Genomic DNA, 8,348 nt, shown 5'->3' on the forward strand with positions numbered 1-8,348 from the left:
TTAAAGAGGGTCACTATGCATAGTAAAAAGATTTCATTAAGTATTTAATATTAATAACTGTGGTTTTGTAATCATTATGTGTTAATTAAACATGGTTTATCAACCCTACAGCCAAGACAGTATTCCATCATCACAGCAGCAAGCAAGATAAACTACTTACTGGTTTAAGTGATTATTAATTTCACACAAAATATCATAGTGAATTAAATGCTAAGTTATGAAAAGACAAGAACAAAGAACAGGACAAGCAGTATTAACTAACACATAATGTTATTATAATACTATGTAAACTATTGGGTTTGCTCAAGTACCTATTGACCAAACAGTGGTTTCCTTCAGGAATGCTGGGGAAGGAGACAACTGCACTATGCACAGTAGACCAGACTCTTCCTCTCTAAGGGTCTGGCCTCGTTGTGACTATTGCTGACACTCAATTAAGAGATGGTTTGCAGTACTCACACTCCACATTTTATTAAGTTTTATGCTCAGATTTTTAGATTTTGCATCCAGAAGTGAGTGCCAACCCCAGAAACATACTTTTGAGAAATTACTATTCCTAATCATTGCTGCTTTCAGAGCAGGAAGTCAATACTTAGTGTATATTCACACTCCCTAAACCTAACTATATAGTCTTGTCCCCAGACGCCCACTCACTACTGCAGAGAAGGACCTTTTCTGCATTGGCAAGTGGGCTTCCAAGGAGGAAACTACATTATATATAATAATAATAATAAACACTGTTTCAATAAACTACCAAAACGTAAAATTTGTTCTCTTCAATAAACTACTGTGTGTACAAAATACAAAATTATCTATAAATTCGATGAGGAAAAATTTCTTTTAAATGTTTTGTTTTGGAGTTACAGCAAATTTACTCTCCTTGATAGCATGAAGTTTATGTGTGTGTGGCATGTGTGTATAAATAAACAAGATTATATTTTAAGTTATATCCTTTGAAGAGATGCCAATTTGATGTTTGCAAAATTTGGTTACATTTGTATGCTGTGTATCATGTCTGGCAAGTAAGGAAATGTTCTTTTTTTTTTTCTTAGCTCTGCAGATAAAGCTTGTCTCTTAATCAGTTATGTAAAAAAGTCACTTCGAGAAGAGTATGTTCCAACTGTGTAAGTCATCAGGTTATATCTATATACCAAACATTGGTGGACACATATACAGTCACCATCTTCACAAAGTTATCAACATTGAAATCAGTCATAACTATGTTTAGTATATATAATGGTCAAGTGTGTTTTATTCGTATATGAAATAAAACACACTTTATCTATACTATATTGATTGATGATCTGTAGATATGAAAATTATGTTGTGGATACAGTGGTTGGTGATAAACTTTATGAGTTGGCTCTATGGGATACATCAGGTTAATAATGACTTGTGTTGGTTAATTAAATGTTTGATTTTTTCTATAGGTCAGGAAGATTATGATAGACTTAGACCTCTAAGTTATCCTAATACAGTAAGTAGTGTCATTTAATGATAGTCAATTAATTCATAGTTTTCTCTTGGCAGGATGTGGTTGTGTTAGTATTTTCACTTGTTGATCCCTACTCACTGGAGCATATTGAAACAAAGGTATTTAAAACATAGCTACAAGTCATTTTAATAATATTTTTACATGTGTTAGTGGTACCCAGAAATTTGTCACTTTTGTCCAAACATTCCATTCATTCTGGTTGGTACTAAACTTGACCTACGTGATGATGAGTCAACAATTAAGGATCTTAAAAAACAGGGATTAGAACCAGTTACACCAATACAGGTAATATGCAAAGTCTCAATATTTATTGAATTGAGTTTGGAGATAGTTCGTTTGACCTTTTATTGCTGCTCTACTGAATTAGTTTTCAAATTGATATTATTCAAGCAACAATGTCAACGGACCTCACTAAGGTAGAAAAATTGGGAGTGTTGTATCTTGTGGCAACATTATCAAGTGTCTACAATAATAGATGAGTTATTGTTATAGAGTTGTGTAGTTGTTAATAGTATTAAGGTTAGGCTTATAGTGAAGTGATGTAGTTTACCCCTGAAAGGAATTCCCCTACTTGCCCATGTTGTATAGTAAATATCCTCTAAACATTACAAATATAGAATAATTGAAGTTTATCAACAGGACACAGATCCATGCAGGACAAATCAGTTAGAAACTGAACCCATTTTACAGTTTCACTGAACTGAAGTCCACACACACCCTCACTGATTCTGATGACCTTTTCACATTTTAGTCAGGTGATCTAGAATGTTCATAATTAAAACTATTATTTTTCTATCTTAATGAGATAAATATTCCTTATAATATATAGCAAAATATTTTGATGCAAACTGAAAGACCCACAATACTGTTTCATTACTGCCTGTTCTATGAATTTAATTGTTTATCAAATGTCAGAAGCAATAATGATTTATTTTTGTTCTTAGACAAGCATCAATCCCATAGTATATCATTAACCAAAATAATGTTGTGTTTTACTTTTTGCATCAAATAATTTTGCTACATACAATCTATTATTGTATTAGTTAAATCAACCAATCAGTTTGTATATATATATACTATAGTTCTAGTACCAAAATAGTACAGATTATAGTATAGTTTATATATTTGTAATATATTTATATATAGCTTCCAAGGAGATGAGCCTTACAGATACAGTAGTCCATCTTTTGAGAGACCATCCTCATATCCAACAAAAAGTGGTCTCCCAAAAGAGGTGGTCTTCCAATAGAGGTGGGCGGGGTAATGGGTTGGATCAATTTTATGTACATGTATTTAAAAAAGCATTAAGTACTGAAGAATTGTTATTATTAATGTAGTCAGAGACACTCTCTGGTTGGTAGTTTCTACTTTAGTTAACTACAGCTGCAAGTTCACATGATAATACAGCTGCAATTATGTGCATGCATTGAATTTTACATGCAATTTACACTTCTAATGGTCTTAAAAATGCAAAACGTTAGTGGTTTCTGGGCTCACAAAAGAGGTGGTCTTTGACTAGAGGTGGGTTTGTATTACAATGCATTGGTACATGCAAATTGTGGTCTCTCAAAAGAGGTGGTCTTTCACGGGAGTGGTGAAAGTTTCTCAAAAGAGGGACTACTGTATATATTATGGGCTGGCTATGCTCTCAACTATAACTACTCTTTACTTTGCTGAACAATTTTATGTCTCCAAGAATCAAGTCAACCTTGATTCCCTACAATACCTTTCAGCACGCAACAATTGACTTAGTTCGTGTGAAGCAGGATCCCTGGATTGTGACAAATTTGCTTTATAAGTAACCTCTGTAGCACCACTACCAATTGCAGAAATACTAGATGGACAAAAGAGTTCAGCATGTTCACTTATCCTATTTGATGGTCAAAATTTTTTCTTTTTTCTTTCATATTTTGGCTTTGAATTGCATGGCTTACATATTGTAGTTTTGGCTTTGTGGTAACTAGACTGCAAATCATATTGATGAAAGTATGGTAATAAGGCTTCAATTGAGAAAAAATCATCCTTATTTCAGCATTTATCCAAAGTTACAATCTTTTAGACTTTATTATTTTGTCCTTCTTAAGATGGACTGTATAATGAAAGTCTTTGATTGTGAAGTATCTGGAAGCTAGTCTGAGTTTTGAGGCATTTAATTTATACCCACACTTAGAATAACATTTCATTATTTCACTCAAAGGCTTTGTAACCATAGTTTCAGCAATGCAATGTAAGTCCCAATACTGACTTACCACAAATGCAAAGGCTAACTTAGTCTAATTCAATGTGTATATAACAAAATAGTAGTATTTATATTTTGTTGTCCAATAACTGAAGCCATTAGGCTATGAGCAAGAGGTTACCTTTTGGCTTCAGATGGCTTTATTCATATTGACTTGGACTAATTTTGGCTTTGTAGCTACTCAGTATTGGATTTACATTAATTGTATTGATGAAAACTATGGTAACAAAAGATTTCAGTTGAAATGACAAAATGCTTTTTTTTAAGTGCTTTATAATGAAACAAACATAGCACACACCAATTATGTGACAATCTTAAAGATTACTATGCAATTTGACTGAAACAAATGCTTTTCTATAAATATTTAGGGTCTTAATATGATGAAGAGGATTGGAGCATCTACTTATGTAGAGTGTTCAAGGTTTTCCAAATATTGGCAAAACAAGTTTTAAAGGTATACAATAGTGGTTGTATGAGTAGTATATATTTCTAATGCTATAAAATGTTATGACTTTAATTTTCTACAGGAAATGGAGCCATCATTTCTTCGAATTATTGGCAATTTTTTTCAGGGAAAGGTAAACATTTTTATTATTTTGATTACAATGATGATAACTTTATTGCTTATAGAAGAAAATCATTTCCTATTGATTTACAAAAGCCAACAAGTAAAGCTCTTAATTTTATAGAGGTATATTGTAATGAGCTTTAGACTCTTTAGCTTTTCATTCTCTATAAAGATACCTTCTTCACAAGCCAATAATCAATTTACAAAAAGTGGTATGTCTTGTTTAATTGTAGCTGTAAGAAATTACTAAGACATTATGGTGAATTGTATTGTTATTGTATTCTTTATTAGATCAAATAAATCTTCATAATGCTATGAAATTTGGTGGAACTGTTGAAACCAGTATTACTAAAGCAGTTGTCCAAGGTCCAGCTAGATCTGGTAAAACATCAGTCAAATGTCTAATTCTCTCTCAACCTTATGAGAGTAATATCAGCACAGGTTGTGTTGAGTCTCCACAAATTGCTATTGGAGAATTCTCTATGAGTCAGTATGGTCAGCTGAATGAATATCACTGGGAACTAGTTAATGACGAAAAAATGATCGAAAAGTTTGCCAATGAAGTCAGATCTCTCATTGAAAGTCAAGATGTTAACAAAATGTGTGTGGGTAAAGATGCAGACTATTCAGTACAAACCCAGAAATCACCTCTTGGCACAGCTACAGCAATTACAAAGAAATCTAAAGTTATTATTAGTAAACAAATCCAAATATCCACCAGTAGTAACACAGCCTCTCCTCAAAATGTCATTGGAACCTACTGTTCAGGGACCAAACGTAAATGACAGCGCAACAAGAGAGTTGTCTGAAATTGTCAACAAAGCTTCAGCTAAAGGGTATCAAGCTTACTCTACATAAAGAATGGCTCTACTTTATTGACTCTGGAGGACAGATTCAGTTTCAACAGTTGTTACAAGCCTTTATACCATGTGCATCAGTCCTTATGCTAGTTACTAATCTAGCTGAAGATCTCTCTAGTCAATCCTCTACTGTATTACAATGTGAAGATAGAGAATATATTGTAAGTGGTCACTCACCAACTGTTGAGACACTCCTAAACGTCTCATACTCATGGTTAATTCTAAGCTAAACAGCAGCAGTTGATCAATGATGCTAAGTTATCTGAAGTCATTTCAAGCCTCCAGAAAAGCTTAAATCATTACCCTTGCTACCCATCGTGATATGTATGATGAGCGACTAGAAAATGGAGATTAAAGTTGAATCCATTGAAGAGAAAGAAGAAAAGCTTGCCAAGATATTTCAATCAATTGAAGACAACTTGTCTTATCATGATGTCACTAGTAGAAAGATACTGTCTCAAGTTGATGGTCGTAAAGCTTCTGAAGGTGTGTTTGATGATCCAGTGATGAAAAGAGATTCGTGCTGAATTAAAGATCAAGCATTTAAAGTTAATATCCCATTAATGTGGTATGCATTTGAAATTCTATTACGACAAGAAGCCATTAAAGGTTGTGGAATACTTTAGCTTGGAAGAGTGTCAAGCTATTGGTCTAGGATTGGGTTTGCATATAGAAGAAATACAGAGTGCTCTTAAGTTCCTCTATCTCCTCAATACCATCTTATATTACCCTGGAGTGAGTGATTTAGTGTTTATTTTTCCCCACAGTTTGATTGAAGTAGTTAGTGAGCTGATGATACTTGTTTGCAAAATACGAAATGGGAGTTAGTGTTGGTCGTGGGGCAGTGGACATGAAGAAAATGGCTGACCACGGTATTATCTCAAAAGATGTCTTTGCTAAGTCTCGAAAAAGTGAAAAGATATCAAGTTATTTCCAATCCTTTAGCACTGAAGTAATTAAAATATTCCAGCACCTTTTGATTGCCACAGAATTACCTGATAACAAATTTTCATGCCAGCATTGCTACCATTAATCAATCCATCAGAAGTCAATCCTGTACACAATTCTACCTCATGTCCTTTGCTGTTTTACTTTAAGAAAGGTGCTCCAATTGGTCTCTTTTGTGCTATGATTGTCTGCCTACTCTCCACAACTCATCCTAATGGTATGCCATTATGGATACTTGATGAGTCTGAGTCCAAGATGTATTCAAATTATATAAACATTGAAAAAGATGGTTGGTGGGACAAGTCAGTTCATAGAAGATCATGATTTGTTTGAGATTCACTGTGAATTCTCTAAAGATCAAATTGAAGTAAAGAATGATCTAGTTGATACCATCAATGAAACTATAAAAAGTAGACAAATTATTAAAGAAATGCAACCTAAAGTTGCTTTTACTGTCCATGTGAAGGGGAAGGCACACACACATTGCTACTGTCTGGGAAGAAGACAAATGGACTCTTCTTTGCTCCAGTAAACAAAATGTCATCCAACATACTCCAGAAAACAGTTCTCATCCTTGTTGGTCTTGGTTTAAGTCCACTAATGATGGTATATATACTTATTATACTAACGTTTACATAAACAATCTCTATAGATAATGATGAATATTTTGGGAGATATATCAACAGGTATGAAAGAAACAAAGTACATTGGTGTTGTCTAGTAAGTAATTTTATTGTAATTATTATAAGTGTACGTGTGAGATGTTAATATTTTATTTCATACTTTATGTCACAGGTAACAAAACCAGAGAAACATGTACTGCTCAGATTACTTCTTCTGTCACTCTGAGTGGCAAGAGATAGGAGATCTACTTGGAGTTGACCCTAATACTTATTGAGGGATTATGGGTCTCTAATTTTTCTAACAAGGTCAAAATGTCTAAAATGTTACAGAGCTGGTTGGACAATGAAACTAACTCCAGTGACGTGGGACAATATCATTAGTGTGATAGGGGGTCCTCTACAAAAGAAAACCTAGCACTGAAATTTGCCAATCTCTTAAGTTTGATATCTGGCATTTCTTGGAATAAGTTCAGGTATATTCTTTTATCAGTATGCAATGTATGTAGAGTAGAAGCAAACACGTTATTTTTATTTATCAGTATTAGTGAAGATTGCACATAATCTTGTGTCAGTTTCAGTCATTACCCTTATCTTTAGTCCCAAACATGACATGCTATATATTTCCTGTTTCCTGTATAGATGAGTATGAGTCTCATACTAATAACTTCTCAAAACAGTTTTCATCCTTGTTGGATTTTGTGTGGAAGTTAATCATGGTAAGTGAAGATGTAATTCTGTATATATATATCTAGAAATAATTCTAATAAAATAATGACATTAATATACATCATACTATTATACTTGACCTTTTGTAGATATTGATTATATGAATAAATGAATGTATATATACTAGCATAATAAGACACAGTTTGTGTCTCCATGTAGAATAATTAATCTGTAAAGTTGTATTTGAAACAATTTACAATTTACAGCTAACAAGCCAAAGAATATATACTGTAAGATAATTTCTTCTATCACTTCTGAGTGCAAGAGATGGGAGATATACTTGGAGTTGACACCTGATATTATTAAGGGATTATGTGATTCTAATACTTTCTAACCAAGTTAAAATGTCCAGATGTTACCAGAGCTGGTTGGATAATGAACCCACTCCTGCTACATGGACAACTCATCAGTGTTATAGAAGGTCCTCTACAAAAGAAATCACACTGGCTAATGACATCGTCAAACAATTATATAGGTATATCGCTACCAATCTTTTATTATAATATATGGACTAATTAAGTGTTTAGCTAATTTATTGGATTAGGACATAAAATATAGTTTAACTGTTATTTGGAATATAGTTTGTACAACTTTCTCTTATAATTAACTTTTATGTTATTAATAATAACAGAAATGATATATACGTTTATATTTTAAAAAAAAAAAAAAAAAAAAAAAAAACATAACAAAAAAAAAAAAAAAAACAAAAAAAAAAAAAAAAAAAAAAAAAAAAAACTATCTCTTTTTAATAAGCAAAAAAAAAAAAAAACCTACTACTGACAGTACTACTCAGTAATACCACTAATACATGGATGGTATTGTACTACAGTACTAGTACTATATGTGTCTATAGATAAAATATAGATACATACTATCCTATATTTTAATA

The sequence above is a fragment of the Gigantopelta aegis genome, unplaced genomic scaffold (genome assembly GCF_016097555.1).
Source record: "Gigantopelta aegis isolate Gae_Host unplaced genomic scaffold, Gae_host_genome ctg5685_pilon_pilon, whole genome shotgun sequence".
Classification (NCBI taxonomy): domain Eukaryota; kingdom Metazoa; phylum Mollusca; class Gastropoda; order Neomphalida; family Peltospiridae; genus Gigantopelta; species Gigantopelta aegis.